Source organism: Acomys minous (genome assembly GCF_964271855.1).
Source record: "Acomys minous genome assembly, chromosome: 2".
Taxonomy (NCBI): Eukaryota; Metazoa; Chordata; class Mammalia; order Rodentia; family Muridae; genus Acomys; species Acomys minous.
This window is the reverse complement of record NC_140484.1, coordinates 123570431-123591519: the sequence shown is the minus strand read 5'-3', so window position 1 is coordinate 123591519 and position 21089 is coordinate 123570431. Positions and strand designations below refer to the sequence as shown.

General features: G+C 38.2%; 1 protein-coding gene and 1 pseudogene across 9 annotated transcripts in view; both read right to left on the bottom strand.

Moving 5' to 3' along the window:
* Positions 1-21089, bottom strand: part of DLG2 (discs large MAGUK scaffold protein 2) — a gene marked incomplete at its 3' end in the record, with an annotated part of 1901401 nt that overhangs the window by 1673459 nt on the left and 206853 nt on the right. The gene's annotated exons all lie outside the window — the stretch shown is intronic.
* On the bottom strand, positions 9942-10604 carry LOC311591870 (calcineurin B homologous protein 1-like; annotated as a pseudogene). The gene has a single exon. The product of its transcript is annotated as a calcineurin B homologous protein 1-like (transcript).

Genomic DNA, 21089 nt, shown 5'->3' with positions numbered 1-21089 from the left:
ACTTAAAGAAAGATATGCTTATAAACATAAAAGAGTCCTACAGAACACAAAATATATTAGCCTAAAAAAGAAAATTTTCCTTCCCCATAATAATCAAAACACTAAATGTACAGAACAAAGAAAAATATTAAAAGCTAAAAGGAAAAAAAGCCAAGGAACATATAAATACAAACCTATTAGAATCACGCCTGTCTATCTTTTCAACAGAGTCTCTACACGTCAGATGCCTTGTGGACCCTAAGAGGCCACAGATGTCAGCCCAGACTATAGAACCCAGCAAAACTTTCAATCATCATAGATGGAGAAAACAAGATATTTTACAACAAAACCAAATTTAAACAATATACATCTACACACAAACCCATCTCTACAGAAGATACTAGAAGGAAATTTCCAACCCAAGGAAGTAAACTACACCAAGGAAAACACAGGAAATAAATAACTTTATTGCACCAAACCAAAAGAAGAGAAAAACACAAACATACTACAACCACCAGCCTCAAAATAACAGGTGATAGCAATCATTGGTCATTAATATCTCTCAACATCAATGGACTCAATCCCCCAATAAAAATAAACAGGATAGTAGACTGGATTGTAAACAGGATCCACCATTCTCCTGCATACAAGAAACACAACTCAGCAACAAAGATAGACATTACCTCAGAGTAAAAGGCTAGAAAAAGGTTTTGCACGCAAACAGACCCAAGAAGCAAGCAAGAGCCATTCTAATATCTAATAAAATAAACTTTCAATCAAAATTAATTAAGAAAGATAAGTAAAGACACTGCATATTCAATCCTGAGTATCTATGCCCCAAATGCAAAAGTATTCATATTTGTAAAAGAAATATTACTAAAGCTTAAATTACACATTGATTCCCACATATTAATTGTGGGAGACTTCAACTACCCACTCTCACCAAAGGACAGTACACTGAGACAGAAATTAACAAATAAATAATTAAACTAACAGATGCCATGAATGAAATGGACCTAACAGTTATCTATAGAACATTTCAACCAAACACAAAGGAATATACATTCTTCTTGGCACCTTATGGAATAAATTGACCATATACTTGGTCTCAAAGCAAGCCTCAACAGATACAAGAAAATTCAAATAATCCCTGGTATTGTATGAGACCACTATGGACTAAAGCTAGAATTCAACATCAAGAGAAACAAGAGAAAACCTACAAACTAATGGAAACTAATGAACAATTCTACTCAATGACCACTGGGTCAGAAAAGAAAGAAAACAAGAAATTAAAGACTTTCCAGAAATAAAGGACATGTCCAACCTTATAAGACACAGTGAAAGCAGTGCTAGGGGGAAAGTACATGGCACTAAGTGCCTTCCTAAAAAAATGGAGAGTTCTAATACTAGCAATTTAAAAGCACACCTAAAATTTCTATAACAAAAAGAAGCAAACGCACCCAAGAGGAGTAGATAGCAGTAGTAATCAAACTTGGAGCTGAAATCAATAGTTTAAAAACAAACAGAAAAATACAAGGAATTAATGAAACCAAGAGCTACTTCTTTGAGAAAATTGACAAAACAGACAAACTTCTAGCCAAACTAACTAAAAGGCTGAGACACAATATCCAAATTAACAGAATAAGAAATGAAAAGAGGAACATAACAACAGACACTGAGGAAATCCAAAGAATCATTAGATTTTACTTCAAAAAGCTGGATTCCATAAAATTGGAAAAATCTAAAAGAAATGGATGGTTTTCTTGATAGATATCACTTATCAAAGTTAAATAAAGTTCATGTAAAGAGTTTAATCAATCCTATAACTCCTAAGGAAATAGAAGCAGTCACCAATTCTCCCAACTGAAAAAAATCCCAGGGCCAAATGCTTTTTAGTGCAGAATTCTACTAGACTTTCAAAGAAGAGCTAATACCAATACTCCTCAAAATATTCCACAAAAGAGAAAGAGAAGAAACATTGTCAAACTCATTCTATGAAGTCACGGTCATCAGGATACCTAAACTACACATAGACTCAACCAAGAAAGAGGATTTTAGAACAATTTCCTCATGAACATTAATGCAAAAGTACTCACAAACCAAATCCAAGAATACATCAAATATGTGATCCAACATGATCAAGTAGGTTTCATCCCTGGGATGCAGAGATGGTTCAACATACAAAATTCATCTATATAATCCACCATATAAACAAAGTGAAAGAAAAACATCATATGATCACCTGATTGGATGCAGAAAAAGCCTTTGACAAAATCCAATTCTTATTCATGATAAAAGTGTTGGAGATAACAGGGATAAAAGATCCATACACAAACATAATAAAGGTTATATGCAGGAAGCCTATAGCCAACATCAAATTAAATGGAGAGAAACTCAAAACAATTCCACAAAAATCATAACAAAACAAGGTTCCCCATTCTCTCCACATCACTTCAATATAGTATTTCAAGTTCTATCTAGACCAATAAAACAACTAAAGGAGATCAGGGGGATATAAATTGGAAAGGAAATTGTCAAAATATCCCTATTCACAGATGATATGATAATATATAAGTGACCCCCAAAATTCTACTAGAGAACCTCTACAGCTGATAAATACCTTCAGCAAAGTAGCTGGATAAAAGATTAATTCAAAAAATCAGTACCTTTCATATATTAAAAACAACAAATGGGCTGAGAAAGAAATTAGGAAAGCAACACCCTCATAATAACTACAAAAAATGTAAAGTATCTGGATATAACTGTAACTAAGCAATTGAAAGATCTCTATAATAACAACTTTAAGTCTCTGAAAAAAGAAACTCAAGAAGATAGTAGAAGATGTACAGATTTCCCATGCTCATGGATCAGTAAGATTAACATAGTAAAAATGGCCATCTTACCAAACACAATCTACATATTCAATGCAATCCCAATCAAAATACCAACACAATTCTTTATCTACCTTGAAATAACAATCCTCAACTTGACATGGAAAAATAAAACCCCAAAATAAATAAAATAATCCTATATAATAAAGGAACCTTGGAGGCTCTTTCTCCATCTCTGACTTCAAGCCATACTACAGAACAATAGTAATAAAAACTGCATGGAGTGGTTAATCAAGAAAATTGAATAGAAGACCAAGAAATAAACATACCTACCTATGGATACTTGACTTTTGACAAAGAAGCCAAAACCATACAATGGAAAAAAGGTAAACCATCTTTAACAAATGGTGCTGGTCTAACTGGATGTCTGCATGTAGAAGTGTGCAAAGAGATCCATATTTACCATCCTGCACAAAATTCAAGTCAAAGTGGATCAAAGACCTCAACATAAAACGAGAAAAAGAAAATGGGAACCAGCCTTGGCCAGGAGACAACTCCCTGAACAGAACACCAACTACTTAGGTTCTGAGATCAACAGTTAATAAGTGGGACTTCATGAAACTGAAAAGCTTCTGTAAGGCAAAGGATACTGTCAACAGAACAAAATGCCAGCCTACTGATAGAGAAAAGATCTTCATCAACTCTACATCTAACAAAAAGGCTAATATCAAAATATGTAAGAACTCAAGAAATTAATCACCTACAAACAAAATAATCCATTTAAAAATAAGGTACAGAGCTAAACAGAGAATTCTCAACAGGGGAATCATGAATGGTCAGGAAGCACTTAAAGAGATGCTCAACATCCATGATCATTAGGAAAATGCAAATCAAAATAATTCTGAAATTCCATCTTATACCTATCAGAATGGCTAAGATTAAAGACAAATGCCATATCTCTATGAATGTAACATTTACATAACGCATGATTGTCTCATGGTTCTTCTTGTTGTATGTAGTTTGTTTTATTCATGTGAAATGAAATAAATGTATATGTTTAAAAAACAAAATAAACAATGATTAGTGAATTTTTTAAAAACTCCATTGACAGCACATGCTGGTGAGGATCTGGAGAAATGGGAACATTCCTCTATTGCTAGTGAGAGTGATAACTTGTACAACCACTTTGGAAATCTATCTGGTGCTTTCTAGGAAAATTAGGAACATCTCTACCTCAAGACCCAGTTATACCACTCCTGGGAATATAACCAAAAGATGATCTACGATAAAAACAAGGACATTTGCTCAACTATGTTTATAGCAGCTTTATTCATAATAGCCAGAAACTAGAAACAACCTAAATGTCCCTTAACCAAAAAATGGATAAAGAAAATGTGGTACATTTACACAACGGAATACTACTCAGCCATTAAAAACAAGGACATCATGAAATTTGCAGGCAAATGGATGGAACTAGAAACAATCATACTGAGTGAAGTAACCCAGACTCAGAAAGACACATGTGGTATGTGTCACTAACAAGCAGATACTAGCCATGTATCGCCATATTAGCCATATTGGGTCTGTAATAACAGACCCAAAGAAACTATGTAACAAGGAAGGCGCGAGGGAGATCCTCCTTGAATCTCACTCAGATGGGGAAATACAATAGACAGTGGAAATGGAAATAGAGCAGAAACTAGATAGGGGAGGGTTTGGGGGAGGGAAACAATAGGTGGAATCAAATGTGAGAGGAGTCTGGAGGGGAGGGTTGAGATCCTGGAAGAAAAGGGAAAACAAAAGTGGGGGCATCACTGACACAAGCCTGAGACCTGCGACAGGGTCGGCTACAGGGAGGAGATAGGGGTGTCCCTAGCTAAGACTCCTAGCAGAGGGAGACACGGAGACCGCCTTCTAGTCAGGCAGGATCTATAGTGGAGGGAGGGGACCACCAATCCACCTACAAAACCTTTGAACCAAACCTTACCCTGCCCACAAGATATGCAGAGATAAAGATAGAGACTGATGGAATGTCCAAACCATGCCTGGCCCAACCTGAGATTCACTGCGTAAGAGAGAGCCAACCCGACACCATAAGGATATCTTACTATGTTTACAGACAGACGCAAAACTTAACTGTTCTCTGCGAGGTCCCACCCAGCAGCTGATTGAATCAGATGCTGAGACTCACAGCCAAGCATTAGGCAGAGCTCGGGGTCCTGTGGAAGAGTGAGGGAAGGAGGAAGGATTAAAAAGGACCTGGCGGGGTCAAGAACACTGCAAGAAAGCCAGAGTCAACTAACCTAGACCCATGGAGGCTTACAGAGATGGAAGCACCAACCAAAGAGCAGGCATGGACTGGACCTAGGGCCCCTACATATATGTAGCCGAACGGCAGTTTGATCATCATGTGGGTCTCCTAGTAAGTTGAGCAGGTGCTGTCTAACACGAACTCTGTTGCCTGCTTTCCATCACTTCGCCCTTACAAGGCTTCCTTGCCTGGCCTCAGCAGATGAGGATAAGCTCAGTCTTGATACAACTCGGTGTGCTGGGGTGGATTTGTGGGGGGAGGGGCCTCCCCTTTTCTGAGGACAATGGGAGGGGGTAGTGGGAAGCAGATGGGAGGGAGGGACCTGGAGGAGATGAGGAGGGGCCTATGATTGGGATATAAAGTGAATATGTAAATTAAAAATAAATTTAAAAAATTTAAAAGTATTGGGGCAGGAATGATGAAGGGCAAGGGGAAGAAGGAGAAACGAGGGGGGAGGAGGAGGAGGAGGAGAGAGAGAGAGGAGATGGAAAGAAAAGAGGAAGGCACAGAAGGAGGAAGCAGGGAGGGAATCTGAAAGGAACTTTGGTTTCAAAATTCTTTCTCCTAAGAAGAAACAGGGCTTTTAGGAGAAAGACTTATTCCAGGTTTTATTACAACATGAACACTGTGAGCCTGGGACTGGTCATTTGTATCAGAAAAATAATAAAAATCTCAAAAATCATATCAAAATGATATGAAAGTCTTTTTTGAAGGGCTGCTGATGTAAAATCTAAAATAATTCTAGAATAAAAAAAAATAAATTCCAGATATGGATTTTAAACAAGAAGATAACTTAATAAAATCACAACTGTGACAGATGGAGAAGGAAAAAAATACTCTTCCTTAGACTCAGATTCTAGGTAACAAACATGAAGACATGATGAAATTTTTCTAAATCATCAATTAATGCTTCAATCAATGGGTAAGAAATTGACAAGGAGTTTATGTATAATGTCTCCCTCCTAAGTTAGAACTGCCACCCAGAGACTCTTGTTATCACCCGCCAAGGATATAGAATAATAATTTTATATGTTTGTGCAAAAGCTTTAGGCAAATCCCAATTGCAGAACATTTTACAAAACACCTGTGCTATAAACTTCTTGTGTGTCACAGTACAGATGAGAAAGGCTGTTGAATTACTGAAGATTTAAGGCATCAGGAGAGGAGTGACAGCTAAATACAACGTAGGATCTTACACAGATCTTGGACTAAGAAAACATTACTATAAAGGGTATTATGGGAATAGTCCTGAAATTGTACAGAAACTGTGGATTTAATAATGTTAGACTGATATGAAATCATATGATGTCTAATAATTTGACTGGGAAAATAGTTTGCTTCTGGAAAATGTAAACTAAAATATGCAGTGATAAAGGGGCTGGATGTCTCATTAAAAGATATGCTTATAGATGCACATATGTGTCCATATAGAAATACAAAGAGATTTATACAGAGAATATAAGGCAGATGTCTTTGTTACTGTTCTATTGATGTTTGGAAACATCTTGACCAAGGCAACTCTCATAAAACTCATTTACTTGGGGCTTGCTTAACAGTTTTAGAGGGTTAGCTCAAGATCACATGGCAGGAAGCAGACTCAAACACAGTGCCGGAGCAGCACCTCAGAACTTTATATCCTGATGTGCAGGCAGCAGGCAGAGAGAGGAACAGAGGAACAGAGGGAGAAAAGGAGAGAGGGAGGGAGGGAGGCAGGGAGAGAGGGAGGAAGGGAGGGAGGGAGGGAGGGAGGGAGGGAGGAAGGGATGTGAGATAGAGAGAGACCTAGGCCCAATGTGGGCTTTTGAAAGCTCAAAGCTCATTCCCAGTGACACAAGGCCACACCTCCTAATCTTTCCCAAACAGTTCCACTAACTGGAGGCCGACATTCACACACACGAGTCTATGGAGATAATTCTCATTGAAGCCATCACAGCGAATATAATATAAAAGTTGAAGCTGAGAGAATGGATATCTACGAGTCCTTAATGCTAGGCATAATTTTCCATAGGCCTTAAATTATATCACAATAACAGTTCTTTAAAAATAATGTAGCTATGTGGCAAGAATAAGTGTACAATTTAGACATGCAAGAAATACCTAAAAGAAAGGAGACTCAATAAGAACAAATGATGATAAGAATATGATTTTTAAAATCAGACAGAATATTACCATTGTATAAAGAAGACAATATATGTTGAAAATCCTTTATTCAAAAAACTTATGACCATATCTGAAATAGTTTTCATAGATTTTTCAATTTTTTAATATCTGCATATCTATAATAAGATATCTTGGGAATAAGACCTAAATCTAAATGCAAAATTCATTTATGTTTGAAGGTAACTATATTTAGTACTGTTAGTACACCTGCATTTCAACTGTATCCGTAATAAAAGGTCTCTTGTAGAATCTGCTACTGGCAACACATCAGCACTTAAAAACATTCTACATTTTGGAGAATTTCAAGTTTCACATTTTTTAATGCTCAACCTAAATAATAATGTGGAAGTTAAAGTATAAACTCTGATTTTGGGTTCTGGCTCTGCTTCTTGCTAAAAATATCACCTTTGGCAACATTATTTAATTTCTCCATGCCTCCATTTCTTCACCTACATATTTTACAGACACAAGCATTCCATATAATTAATACATAGAATATGTTCAATAAAAATCAACTAATTTTTTTTATTAATTTGGTAATATATACACAAGTGTTCTCATTAAATATTAAATACCTGGATACAGCATATGCTTAACCAGGAGCCATATTTTCCAGAAACAGTAAAAGTGAAGAAACTTAGAGCAATAAAGCAAAATTAATACTTGTAGTGAAAAAATTATTTTTAAAATTGAAAATTAGTTGGCTAATTGAAGTGAAAATCCTCAAAGAAATGCATAAAGATGCGCATTAAGCAACACATGGCATTTCTATGCTTCAAATAAGGACTTTAAAAATACAACATCTAAAACAACTTTTTTTGGTTTGGTTTGGTTTTTTTAACTTTAACAACTAATTTATTGATGGGTTGAGGGATACAATTTTAATGGGATAGTAAGGCACCACTGTGGATTAAAACAATTTGCTATACAGCAAGGGGGTGTGGTCTTAGACACTTTAAATATGTAAATCAAAAAGCTCTGAAGTACTCTCAAACAGATCAGTATCAGACAATTCTTCTCTTTTATACAATCCTTATATTACATCATTTGATCTCAAAGTCTGACAGGTATTTCAGAAAGAATTCCCCCAATCCTGTAGACTCCATTTAGCCATCCTGGCCACTCCCCTGCTTCCCACCCTGTTTGCAGTGTTTCTGTTTGGGTTTTTAATAGAAATTTCTTTCCTAAGGAGTTGCTTACACATCTTTGCCTTCCAAATCAACAACACAAGCAAGCAATATCAGAGACAGACAGCCAAGTCCAGATTCACGCACACAGTCCGGAAGCTGCCTGGTTCAGTGAAGCCTAAATCAAGCTGACATTGTCAAAGAAGTTGAGCTGGGTCAACTTAAAGACCTCTAACGTCACCTCCGTTGGTGCCACCAGTTCCAGGCCCCATGCTTCTAAGAGGATCTGTGTGGTCTACACAAGAAGCTAGGATGCTCATGTGAATAGAAAGCTCATGAGACAATACATCTAATACCTGGACCAGGATTATGAACTGACTAGATATCTTCCAGCATTAAAATTTTCCAAGTATAAAATTCACTCAGGATTTTGTGCAAAATCTTAAGTCACTGAGGACAATCTAATTCTTCTAGTCTGAGATGAGTCAGGCACTATCAGAACGCTAGTCTTTCTGTTTGGAAATGTGGAGAATCTTCCAGTGCACGGAACACTGAGGCATGACCCATGGGGGCAGCTTTCCAGGGCACCTAGCCTCGTGCAGAATAACTACAAGAAGGCCCCCTACCATATTGTCAGAACAGCCACTTTGGTGGTGACAATATCTCAAAAGAGATGCAAACTTACAGACATAAGACGACTATTTTCTGAATGTCAACATTGTATTCAGAAAGAAGCCATATAAATATGTTAAAAAATAAAAATCCAGAGGTAGAGAGATGTGGGGAAACCACCTAGGAGACATGGCTCTACAGGCCTCATCATGGCCACCTTTCAGGAACATCTCTGCTCATAAGCCTTGTGATGAGAGAGCAATACAGGGGACCAGGAGAATCACACACTTCCAAGAGCAGGACTGGTTGCTGAAAAGCTCCTGGATGGGCAATGCCCCAGAGACACATCGGAAGGAATATGTAAACCACCAGACCACTAACTATCCTGCCAAATCAGAAATAGGCTTCACAGCAGAGCCTATAGTCAACTAGAATGCAGAAAATATCCATCAAAGGGGGGGAGGCTGAAAGACCAAATGGATAGAAGGTTAGGTGATAGAAAGTTAGGAAGGACAAGAAGACAGAAGGACACAAGGACGCAGGCACATGATGGAGGCTTGCTGAAGGCAAGGCAGCATGGATATGGTCTGCATCCAATGGGAGCCTTGCTGGCTGGTTCTAGATATGAGTCCCGGTCTCATTCTCTCAGACAGGATGGATGCATGGCAGCAAAACGGGAGGAGTGTACTTATGAATAGAGACCTGATGGGTGGATACTGAACAGAAATAGACAGAGAGTGCCATTCTCTAGCACTCTGTTTATGAACCAAAGGCAAGTTCATGTGAGCAGGAGAGACCACAGGTTGTCATGCAAGAGCAGTAGTATTCTGGGAGGGGATGACAGGATGGGGGTGGGGCTGGAGAGCAGAAGCAAGTTCCAGTTCCTAAATGCTAGAGAGCAAGAATAATTTGATCTCTGTCCTTTAGTGAAGAAATCAGATGCTCATTTTTTTTCTACATCGACCTTCTCCAAAACCTTACCAAATTCCGTAAAAGATATGAGACTAGCCCCATCTTCATCAGCCTCCTGGATGGTCCTGTCTGCAATGCTGCCCAGCTGCTCATCAGAGATCTTCACTCCAACCATCGTGCACAGCACCTGTTAACAGCTCATCACGGGCGATCTGGCCATCTTTATCCAAATCACATGTTCTAAAAAGCAAACTGCAGTTTGTGGCTTCGGCTCCTGAGTGGTTCCAGTCCGTTCACATCTTTACTGGTTTCATTATCATTTTGTGTCAGAAATGAGCCAGAGTTCTCATGAATCCTCAGAAAGTTTACCTGATCCTTTCCCTCTGCGAAGAAGGCATTGATCATCCAGTTCCCCCGTGGGTAGGTGACAACTTCTGGGATCCTCTGAAAGATCTCCCAGTGGAGAGTCACGTTCTCCCCTTTGTCCAGGCTGGTGAACCAGCGTGATCTGACTGTAGAAAAACTAGTCTCCTTCTTGCTCTCCTTGAGGTCTTCATGCCGAAGTAATGGGGAGGCCCGAGACCCTATCACCGCGGGCGCAGGAGCTACTCCAGGAGCGGCAGCACCAGAAGCAACAGCGGCAAGAGGGACAGGGACAGAAGGGCCAGGCATCAAGCAGGGAGAGACCACTGTTTCTCTTGTGGCCCAGGAAGGTAAAACCACTTTTAATTAAAATATCTTTAATGAAAAAGTTGATACCTTGAGTTGCTCAAAGGCAGGCACTAAGAAACTCCAGCTACTATAGATGCAAATCAGCCTCCATTTATCAGCATTTATCAGGTGTGCCTTATTCTCTACTTAAGAGATCATTTTAAATCTTACATCACTCTCTCAAGGTATGGGAATGCTACAGATGCTTTGTATCCCACAAAGATTTGATGCACTAACCCTACAAATTTTGGAAAGATAAGTATTTATAATCCTGTATGATGCATTTCAAATTCCGTTTTCCTTCATGTTCCCCTCTCCTAAAAAATAATTAAGAAGCAAGCATTACCCAATCTGTGATTGGATACTCCTATCAATCACTGAGAAAGAAGAAATCAATTAGCATTTGTCAATACCCACTGTGATCACTAACATTGACTGTCAGTGTGACTCAGGTAGGACATAAGCAAAGCAGGCCTCTGGGGGTATCTGTAAAGACTTTTCCAGAGAGGGATAATTTAAGTGGAGGATTGTAGTGATAATTCTGTGTTAAAAAACACACAGAAATGTTATAAGAATGTGCTTTCACTTTAATCCCATATTTGGGAATATGAGTCTACTTCAGACTGACTGCAGCAGCTGACTATGACTTGCCTAATGCTCTAGAAAAAGCATGGTTTTGCCAGCTGCACATAGTTTCTGTGATTGTGTGATGTTTGGAATTCTGGAAACTTTTCAGAGGGTATATAAATGCTAGGGCTCAAAGAGGCAAGGTTGGTTGTGGTCGGTTAGTACTTAGTTAAAGAGGAAGCCAGAAATTAGATATTCTCTCTCTCTCTCTCCCTCTCTCTCTCTCTCTCTCTCTCTCTCTCTCTCTCTCTCTCTCTCTCTCCCTTCCTCCATGTCTCTCCCTCCTTTCCTCCCTCTATCCTTCTTTTATTTCCTTATCTAGTGATGGGGAAAGGAGTGAAGCAGGAGGTGGTGTAGAGAGTGGGAAAAAAATAGCAAAGTAGCCAAAACCAGCTATAGGTATACCTGCTCTAAATGTGGGCGGCTCCAGCATCCAGGAGGTTTGGGGCCTGGATGGAATAAAAGGAGAAGGAAGAGGAAACCTACTAGCATGTGTACTCTCTCCCTCTTTCCTTTATGGTGCCATGGAGCGGGCAGCCTCCTCCTCCACACAGCATTATGTGTGCAAGTACCATTGTGATGCCCCTGCCTTCCTTTGGGCCCAAAGTAATCAGACCAGTCTGATGCCGTGACTCTAAACAAAAGATTTCTCCTGGAGGTTTTTAATGCCAGAAAGTTTATAATAGCAACAAAAGCCTGACTAACATATATACTGTGTATTGGGCAGTCAGAATTTGGAATCATCGTTCTATGAAATTAGTCTTTCCAATTGTTGTTACAGTTATGTTAGAAATAGAGAAACTTAGAGCTGGAGGGGTGTCTCAGCAGTTAAGAGCACCAACTGCTCTTCCAAAATACCCAAGTTTAATTCTCAGCACCCACATAGATGCTCACAATTGTCTATAACTACAGTTCCAGTGAATCTGACACCTTTCACAAAGACATACATGCAGGTAAAACACCAGTGCACATAAAAGAGAGAGAAGCTGAAATGTTCGCCAGGCTAGGTGGTGTCTGATTAGTGTATAATCTACAATGAATGTATATTAAGTTGACTACAGCATACTCTAATAAAACACAGAACAAACAGGGTTCACTGGATACTATCAATGCTTTTTTAAAAAATTAAAATTAAAAAACACATTTAGTTTCAAGTGAATTAGTACAATGTAACTTCAGGAAATCCTCATAGCCAGGTACATTTTCATATGCTGTAGTCACAACACTTGGGAAGCAAGGATAGGGAGAGCCCTGGGAAGCAGACACGGGGAGAGCTGGAATTCAAGGTCATCTTAAGTTACAAAGCAAATCCAAAGCTGGTCTTGGCTGTATAAGGCCCTATCTCAAACACAGACAAGCAAGCAAGGAAACTCAACATAACAAGTAAAGAAATTCTCCAGATCACCAGATGGAAGGATAATCAACCTAAGAAGCTCTTTCCAAAGCTTTCCAGCACCTGTTAGAAGGATATTTTAACCAACTGCAACTTGACGGTGCTGAGCTACAGATATTTCTCTCTCCATCAGCAAAATATTAACCAGAATGAGGGTTTACACTCCAGGGACCATCTTCCTAGCAGATGACTGCCAGAAGAAGGCAAAATGATTCTATGGAGAGGTAGCTGCAGACTGCTGGTAGAATTTTTAAAAAAAAACATATTCAAGACAACTAAATGTTTTGAAAAGGAAAAAATGTAGACTATTGGCTATTCAGAATTTCCTTAAAGTCCACAATGAAAGTATCCAATAAATATTTCTTACTGAACAATAGTATGGAATAGCTTCCTGAGGAATCCTAGAAATTTTACCAGAAAATAAGCAGAAGAAGATAGCAGGATAAGTAAGAGACCAAAGTCAGACTTTGGGGGAAAGTTTACTATCACCCACATAATCTATACATTTACTTAATATTCTGCTCAGTGGTAATGTAGTAATTGACACCTTCAACACAGTCAGATGAAGCCAACGCTATTAAGTCCAGACAAAGATGTCATCTCTGGAAACATGTACTATACAGAAAAATAAGAGCCTGTTTTTTACTTGCAAAAAGACATTTCTGACTCAATTCCTCAAGTCTAATACTCAGGGACTTGTAATAATTTTCCAAAAGAAGACTATTATTTTGGCTTTCACTTTGTTTAACTTTGTTCTTTTTTAAAATTTTTATTTTAGTGGTTCTGAATACTAAGGCTGCACTGGCCTCTACTTACAAGTTCCAGAAGCTTAGTCCTGGACCATGCATTGAAGAGTGTTCCTTTGGCAGATTAAAATGCCTGATGTCAACCACCGCTTGAGAAAAGTGTCATATTCTACTGATCAAAAATGACAAACTCAGATAGAAGTCTGTAATCATATCATTAGAAATTAGCAAAAGACATTGCAGCTAATGGCTAATCTCAAAAAGTATAGCTTACAACCAACCATAAGCATTCCAATTATCTGAAAAATCAATTGCAAATTCTAGCAATGTTTAAAATATGTTCCTATAATATGTGATACAATTCTATTATAATTTTGTTGCAATTTACATTACACATAACTATATTATTATACAATAATGACATAATTTCATAATGTGTGGTGTTTAGTACACTTGGTAGTAACTTTATAATGTATAGTAATTATACAATTATATAATATATAATTACAAAACAGTCATAATCATGTCTATTACATTATAGAACAGTTACCATTATACCTATTATAGTAAAATTATTCCTACTATGTTAAGTAATCTAATTTAAGTGTATAACTTAAATGTAATTGTATAAAAATAAAATCCAGAGCCATTAAGTTTAACACTTCTTTCCCCACTCCATAGCCTCCTCAAGTATCTGAAGATTTTTTTTTAACAGAAAATGTTATGCCTAGTATAAAAATACAGATTATAAAATGTGCCATGCCCCGTGTTTAACCTATCATTAGATTACTTTTATATGGGTTAAATGCATTATAATGCCTTTGTTCCAAAGTGAGTAGAAAGCCAGCCTATGGGTGCGTAGCCTGAAGGATACCTAGCTGTCTCATCCACTACAGCCCTCAAGGATCCATGGAAGGACTGGCCTCTTTAAGATGAACTGGTATTATAAAACCATCTTGATAGAGTTCGCAAGCCACATCAGATCCTGTACCCAAACCAAATTCTACCAATTTCCAGCAAAGAAATTCCCATGTGGTTATAGTTTTACTAAATACTTTTGCAAAACAATTCTTGCCTTCACCTTACCAGGAATAATGCCTAAGAGTTGGCGAGAGAAATGGCCCAGGTTTTAAAGAACATTTGCTGCTCCTCCAGAGGACGGGAGTCTGGAACCCAACACCAATGTCAGGTGTCTTATAACCAGCTGTAACTCCAGCTCCATGGGATTCATTGTTCTCGTCTGGCTTTCTCAGACACAATACAGATGAGCCCATACACTCACACAAACACACATAATTATATGTACATAAAAATAATCTTTTTTAATGTGCCTGTTAGTTCCTCTTTGTATTTCCCTTCCCCATCGTCTCATTATTTTTCTCCTTTCCTTTTTTTTTTTTCATTCCTTTCATTTAAAACTCAGTCCCACACCCACTAGGAAGGAGAACAAGATCCATCCTAGTGGAGAACAGCTCTCTCAACCCATAACAGAGAATGAAGAAATGAAGAGGGCATCTGCAAGTGGGAGTGGTCCACCGTACACTTACAGAGACCACGAGACCAAACCTGCAGTCAGAACTGGAACAGTAATTACAGGCCACTCATGGAGTAAGAAAGAGACAGAGCACTTTGTCATAGGTGAGTGGGGTGAGCATGTTGCCCATGCGGGGAAGTTTGCACAGGTATGAGAGCTTGTGTTTCATGTGGAGGGCATCTGATGGAGCAGAAAGGGCAGCCAGATGGTGATTACATTCAAGAGAGTCAATCAAGTTAGTAGACAAAACAGGGATGGCAAGATTCAAAAATCCATCTTTGTTTTAACAGTATGTGCCATTTCTCAATACTTAACCCAGGCACCTTAAATTCTGGCTAGATGGACTCATTTACAATTTCTCAACCAGCCTATGCCATCCTACAACTGTAGCAACTTTACAAAGGCAGATATTCACAAAGGGTTTATAAAATTTGACCAGTTTATTTGCCCCATAACTATTAGAGCTGGGATAGGAACCAGGCTGCTCTTAATTATTACTAACTGCTTTTTGTGTGTGTGTGCGTCTACGATAAATCCCAGATTTTCTTTGTTTTGCTTTGAGTTCATAGAGGTTTTGTTTGTTAATTTTGTTTCCCTTTTCAACTAGAACAGTTCATGGACCGTGACTCAGCAGTTCCAGCTCAAAGATCTTTCTCCCTAAAGTCCCTTTCCCAGAAGCCGTGCCTCCCTCTCCTGCTCGGCTGCATGTGCATTCTGTTCATCTTCGGGCTCTTCTGGCCTCGTGTCAATGTTTTATGCTTCCTCTCCCTGCGTGCAAGCTTGGTAATGTGAAGGGCTGCAACATAGTACATTTTTATTCCTCATAAACGATACTTGCCAAATTTCATCCTGCACAGAAAACACCCAGTGAGCATGTCAGAAAAGAGAGTGCTGGGCTGTAACAGCAGCTGCAAATCAGCAGCCTAGGTGTGCACCCACAATTTACTTTTCCGCATTCAGTGATAATCACACCCTGAGACCTGTTACAGTATGTAGCTTTCCAGTGCCTTGCCAATGAAGAAATACATGCTTAGGATTTGTAAAACTAAAATACTTATATTTTATATCATATATCCAATTCTGGGTAAAAAAAACATACCTGTGCTATAGAATATCTCATGTGGTTACAGATTTTTTGCCTTATCCTCTTTTTCTTTTATTCATTTCTTCAACAAGTGCTTATTGAGCATGTATTTTACTCTCTCCATTGAACTGCAACACTGAATAAGACACATTGGTCTTTGGTGCGAGTAAAGCCAGCCAGCCAGTAGGAAAGGGAAAGACGGGTTTTATGGCATCCCTAGGACTTCATATTGAATTTATATTTCTTAGCTATCAAATTTTTTTCTGGTTATATTATAAATATATGTGATGGCTTAGGTAAGTTATGACACTGTCAGCCAATATCAGGCTAAAAATTAAGGACATAATGAACAGAGATCATAGAAATACTATTATTCTAAGAAGACCATTTCCAAATGGAAGGAGAATTTTCAGAGGTGGGTAGGGCATGGTGAAGCATAGCAGGCCACATCCTGGGAGCACTGAAAGGAACCAGAATAAGATATAGTTCTCAAAAATAGTGACCTATTTCTTCTACTTAGACCCTACTTACTCCTACTTTTCATGAAATGAATATTGGAAAGTCATGAAAAGGCGGTAACTAAAAAGAAGGACGTATTAATAAATAAAATTATGTATAATATATTATACGTATATACAGATGATGCAAAAAAGCAGAGGCACAAAGTTACATGGCATGATATAGACACATGGTTTGAATGACCAATATCAAAGAGGAGCCTCATGAGGAGGAGGCCCAGTCAGACAGCACCAGAGATAAAGATGCTAAGAATCATCCTTCACACCCCTTTCCTACACATACGAAACCAGATGGCTAACTAGGGTGACCCAACCAAGAACATGAAGGTAGCAGCGACTAAATTGGGATTCGAATTTCCTCTTTGGCAAGCCAAGAAGCTTTCTAATACAGTCATAGCTTATTCTGAAGTGCAAAGCATAATAATAAGGCTGTAAGTGTTACTATGTGAGCAGATGCCAAGCACCTCAGAAGGTATCCCCGAAGAGCATCAGCTGTCACTAGTTTTTTACTTGGAGCTTTTGAAGTTGACTAGGGATGATATAAGAAATTCAGTTACCACTACATCAACCAAGGACAATACTTGTAGTAAACATTGAACCCCCTCTCAGATCTAGCCAATGGACAAGACATTCTCCACCGCTGAGTGGAGAGCGGGGACTGACTCGGATGTGAACTCTTGTGCTCCATATTTGACCACTTCCCCATAGTGAGGAGGTCTGGAGGCACTCAAAGAAAGAATAAGCAGGCTACCAAGACGAGACTTGATAGCCTATGACCATATAATGGGAGAGGAGGTCTCTCTCAGTAAGAAACATAGGGCAGAAGAATAGAGTGAAAGCAGGAGAGAGGGAGAAACGGGAGGATACAAGTGATGGGATAACAATTGAGATGCAATCTGAATAAATTAATTAAATAAAAAAATAAAAATAAGAAATTCAGTTACCTCTCCCTGGAATAAAACTGATTCATTAAAGAAAACAAAAATAAAATACTATAGACCCTTCTCAGTGTTGATATTTCATTTTCTAGTGTAGGCCTAAAGCAATTAATATAATAATGGTACAGAAGCGGCAGCACAAAATAATCTTGAAAGCACATAGGGTCAGACAGTCAAAAGAGAGGAAAAAAATCTCTCCATGCAGCTGTATAACATAGTTCACAGAAGGTTAAAGCCAATAGGATTTGAAAGCAATGCCATACTCTGCTCTTCTTTAGGTAACTTCTGTTTGCCAACATGGAGAGAGTCCACAGAGACTCATTTTGGTTGTGAACAAACTTTCAGATCTTGATTTGTTGTTTTATTCCCAAGCTTCCCTTGTTCTGTTGTCTAAGTGCTCTAACGATACTGCTACCTAAACAAAAATACATAGATTGGACTCATTTTAATCATCATGCTGTTATTGCTAATAGTATTGCAGTTGGTAGGGTGCCTCGCATCTGCTTTAGGAAGGTCGGAATTTCTGCCGTGCATACAGTTCTCATCTGAGGGTTTCCTACCCAGAGATATTTCCACCCTGCATGGTGTTTGCTTAGCACCTAACATATGATCTCTACATGGACTCTACATGGTCTTTATATGGTCCAACTGCATCCTCTAGAGAGATTCAAGTTGATACTTTTTTTTTAGCAGAGTCAATTAGCAGAAGCTGAAAAAGAGTAACATATTCAACATGAGGTAGAAACTAGAGTTGAGAATGATGTTACGGGCATGTGAGAATAATTTAGGGACTAAATATAAAACAGCAGCTATAATACAACAGCATTAGAATGATGATCTTAATTCATGCTTGGACTATTGAGCTCTCACTACATGACAGGCATGTGATACTCTGCCTGGGCCCCATATCCACGCATGGGCTCAGTCTTCTGCTGTAAACTCCATTTTACAGATGAGAAAATGAGGCAGAGAGATGCTAAGGAAATACACACAATCATCTCCTTAGTCATTCAAAGAGACTCTAGCCTGGTTTGGCTCTGAAACTCTTCTTACCCATTGTCCTGAATCAAAGTTCACTATGTGTCTACTGGACTATTTCAAGAAAGTGCCACGGGTATTTAAGATGACACATTATTTACTTCTGCCTGGATTTATACACCCAAAATCAAAAAGGATGTATTTTCATATGTAGCATTGGGTAGTAAAGAGAGCCACAAATCTGAATTCTGTCTCCCATTGGTACTGACTAGTTACCTACTCTTACAGAGTTCTTATCATCCTCCTGATCACAGTTCTTGTAACTTGGAAAAATGGAGAGCTGAACAACATGCTAATTTCCATTTGCTTTTATTAACACTTAGATAATGGCCTCTCCTTGACCAGATGTAACATCCAAGTGCGCACTGGCAACTTGTCAGAATTTCATAACACGATGTCCGTACTATTTTATTCATGGTCCTCAAATACAATCTTTGTGAAGGTTTTGAATTAGACTACTTGTCAAATAAAATTTTAATCGAGCCCAAATAAGGTTATAAACAAAGCCACTCTGAATGTCAACTGCTTCATCAGGCCATGCACTGGCAGATTTGTGGAATCCTACATTTCCAGGGAACGTAGTTTAAAGACTATGGTGCATCAGAGGTCAATTAACCAAAAAAATACTGCTGTTAATCCACTGGACAATATATGAGGAAAACATAAAAGACATGCCCTTTTCTAGTCAAGAAGTGTGCAATATCCATAAAGAAATTGGAAATAAAATTGTTTATTAAGAAAACCAAAAATTAAAAATTGATTTGACAAAGAGCATAAATCCTTGTCCTGGGGAAATGTATAGCATACAGCATAAAGTGGCTCAAAGTCCAAGGATATTATTACTTAGTACCAAAACCTGTTGTATACAACTGATCAGGACAGCAAATCACATAATGGATTTGTCCAAAGGGGTATTGTTGCTGATTTTAATAATCATAATATCACTCAAATGCTGAAGAGGAAAATTACTTGCTTCCCCATAGCAATTATGCAATATGTACCTGATTGCCATGTATCTTTGTTGATATATTCTCCATCTCCCCCCCCCAATTAGAATGTAAGCTCACATGGGGCTCTTATAAATCAAATCCACTGCCCTAGTCCCAGAATGTCAAACAATGCTTACTGATTGAATGACCTTGAATGACCTGATCTTGCAAGCATTAAGTAGTAAAGTTGTGCATTACACAATGACATGCTGTGCCTTCTGTTTTAAAGAACCTCATATCTGGTGATAAATACACAATAATGATCAAGCAAATACACCAGTTTCTCAAATGTGTTCATTTGTTTTGAAAGAAAAAAACATTAAAATACAGAGTAACCTCTGTTGGAAAAGCATTTTATTACAGAATCACTCAGCAACTGAGAATACAAAGCCTGATATAAACTACTTCTGCTGTTGTTATTACATAGCTGAAAGTGAAACAGATACACAAATTGAGTACATTAAAACTAAAAGCCAATGACTTTCCAATTAGCATTAATGCAAGTCCCAGCAATATTTTCCTGAAGCCACAATACTACTTGCAACATAAAGAGCACGGGCAAGTTTTTTGTTAATAATGCTTTGATGTCACTTGGCCTTGGCTTGCTACACAGCAGCGATTATAGATTAAGTCTACCTTGGCTCTCTTTACAGTTGCCTGTGACATTTAAAGAGTACAACTTGTCTCCAGTGAAATTGTAAACACAAGCGCCAGGACAGCCCTTCTGGGAAACTGCAGCTGAGCTCCCCTAGGGTGGTTATCTAGAGCATCCCTGATAAGCTTTAGATTTGTATCTTTTATGATGTGACAGGGAAAGAGACGAGTCTTTCCTGTCATAGAAAATGTGCAGCCTTTAGTATATCTGACCTCTCCCATAAGCCAGTCCCTCTATTTTTTGTGTGTTTCTTGGTCACAACTAAGTACTATAGAAAGGAAAGGAGCTAACACATTGAGTCAAACACACAGAGGTTTGAAGACTAGTTCTGCTACCTGTATGGATCCAGGACAGTCTCTTCTGTGGTATTCAGTTTTCTCACATCTCATATGGGAAATAATGCTTATCTCACAGAATTATTGTAAGATTAAATTAAATTATATTAAAAGTGATGTCTAGCACACAGAACATATTTGTTAAGAATATGTTTGCTTTCTTCTTTCCTGGTTTCTGTCGCTGCTACTATTCTCTCCTGTGCCATCACTACTCATGATATCTTCATCCCACAAATACATATTGAGTATTTTCTATGGTGTATCTGTTAAAAACTCTATAAAAATTGACATAGAAGAACCCACATATGTGCCATGCTTTCACGAAGCTTATGTTCTATAAACTGCTTGATCCAAGGAGGAATAATGGAAATATACTTAGAACATTAAGTTGGTCACAGGAGCTGGGGTTCCTGTCTAACTACAGTCTATCTAGATTTACTTGTTGACATATGGATGAGTCCAGACAGTCCTTTTTAACACCTTAGAAAATGTGAATTGGGATGTTGCCAAATGCTGGCTAGTACTTGGTTCTTTTTAAATGTAATCTGTAAATATTTCATAGTTCTAAATACTATTATCAAAGAAATGT